Below are 2,500 nucleotides of genomic sequence, written 5' to 3' on the forward strand. Positions count from 1 at the left end.
AGCTCTTATATATATATATATATATATATATATATATATATATATATATATATATATATATATATATATATATATATATATATATATATATATGTGTGTATGTATGTATAATATATATATCCCAAAATATAAGCACAGGAGTCATCTGCAATGTGAAACAGAACATGTTTTTTCTGTTCTACTGTGCTGCTATCCGTGCATTAGACAGATGTGTTTGACCATTGCGTCTTTTTTGTTTTTGTTTATTTTGCATCAGCACTATATGTTAAAATAAGTACGACTGCCCGGCTCTCCCTGCCGTCTTCTCCGTTCATCAGTGTTGCAGCTCTGCAGTTAGATGCTATTGTGCAGTATCTCAAGTTGACCGCAAAAGCGCAGTTTGTGTGAAGAATCCAAAGAGCTTTTAAACACATTCCTGCCAGGATGTCAGACTAAGAATAGCAGGTGGAAAAAGAGGCACAGTAGCACTAATCATGACCTCACAAACCTGTAGGTAACTAATAAATTAGCATTAATGCTTTATTATTAGATGCCTGATCACATACTTTGGCTGTTGTGCTTAATGATGTTCTATATGTGTTCACTAATCGGTGAAGTGCATAAACAATTTACTAGCCAGGTGTTTTCTAAAGTTGCCTATCCTAGTCATGATAGGCCCTGAATTTAGCAAACACAGTTTACATTGCTTCGTAATGCTACTTAATGTATGTTCGGCATTTAAAAGCCTTGCATAATGGGAAGAGAGTTGACTATGGTGTGAAATGCTTTAGAAATGTAGCTACTGTGTGTACGTTCAAAACAGTTCTTCTGGACTTCCATAGTTTTTCTTAACTGCTTGTGTCTGAAGCAGTAATCTATCATTGTAAAGTGTCTACTGAATATCATTTATTTGATATCATTTCTTGAAATGACTGTTCTTTTTAAATTGCAAATGCAGTTTTATACTAAGGAAAGCAACTTGAGGATTTCATATGGACTCGACAGCTGTTACCATCTTGTGGATTTTTTTTTTCTTTTACTGATTGTTTGTTGTTATTTCCTGTGTGAATAATTTTGCTGTGTTCTCAATTTTTAGTGTTTTCTTTTATATGCTTGTTTGAGAAAAAAGTAAATAAGTAATTTATATTGTTTGCAACAGCAAAAACTAAAATGAAGTTCTGTGAACTTAAAAATTGACACAGATCCAGCATAGGATTTTATACTGGTGTTTAATCACACTTTTTTTTTAGTTTATCAGTACTTTCATTTTATTGCCTTCTGAACATTTATGGTGTATTTTGGATGGTACAAGTGCAATGTTACCTGCAACCAAGCTGTTATAAAAACTTGAGGAAATCTGCAAATCCTTTATCCATGAAAATAAACTGAACTTTTCATGTGGGCAAAACTATCCGTCCTATAGTCTGTTCTAACTTTTCAGTGTACTCTGACCAAACTTGTTGAAGTCTTATTGAGAAGGGATGGACTCTCACTTTGATGGCACCAAGCCATGCGTCCATTCACACCATCCTCAGGAACCTTTTAAACTACAAGCTTAGTGGAAATTATTAGTCCATTTACTCTAAGAGACTTATAATATCCTCATTTTCCTATATATCCACGATTAAATGCCTGCCACAGTTTCATATGCTAGTATTTCCCTCAGTTGGTCCCTTTATAGTTTATTTTCCTTAAGTATTCATGTAAATGTACATTAACAGGACAAATTAGCATCACTCCTTTCCTGCAAAAGCAGATGAATGATCTCATCCATTAAGGTGCCTTGAGACTGTTGCATTTTTAAGAGGTTATTTCACTCTCTAACCCCTGTGGTTAGACTTCACCCGTAGAGAAATGTTCAAACATAACTTTCTTTCTTCGCTCTGCTCCTTGTAAAATCTGACTACAGTTTAAACATTTTAAAGACTTTAAGTCCAGTCAGACACACTGCTGGGACAGACTAATTTTACTTAATAGTTCCCTTACGGTCTTCAAAATGCCTGTACGATGGATCTGTCCTCAACCTGATAGGAGATGGTTTTAATGTACGGTATATGTACCCTCCGCACTTTGGCAGCTCTGCGTAATATATTTCTACTTATGACAGGAAAGGAGAAAAACACATTTCCATTTAACAACACGGTTATGGTGTATTCATCTTTGTGTACACTCATGTGTTTGCGTTTGGGTTGCTTAAATCCAACAGATTTTGGATTAATCGCCATTTGAAAGCTGTGATGTGAAAAGTTGCAGCTGCTGTTTAAATTCTTGGTACTGTCAGCACAGTTCTTACCTGATGACACTTTTTGGCTGAGTCTGGCGCTGAATGATGTTCTTTAATCTCTTTTTGTCCTGCGGAAGACTGATTTTGTTCGTTTCTTGCATCAGAGTTACTTTATTTATTAGCAAAAGAAATTACAGTGTCGGTGCTGCTGTGTTGGAAATAAACCTGATGTGAATTTGCAGCTTGGAGCAAGGAACCTTAAAGTTGCTGAGTGCGGTGGACTCTACTCCTATAAAC

The sequence above is a fragment of the Puntigrus tetrazona genome, chromosome 1 (genome assembly GCF_018831695.1).
Source record: "Puntigrus tetrazona isolate hp1 chromosome 1, ASM1883169v1, whole genome shotgun sequence".
NCBI lineage: Eukaryota > Metazoa > Chordata > Actinopteri > Cypriniformes > Cyprinidae > Puntigrus > Puntigrus tetrazona.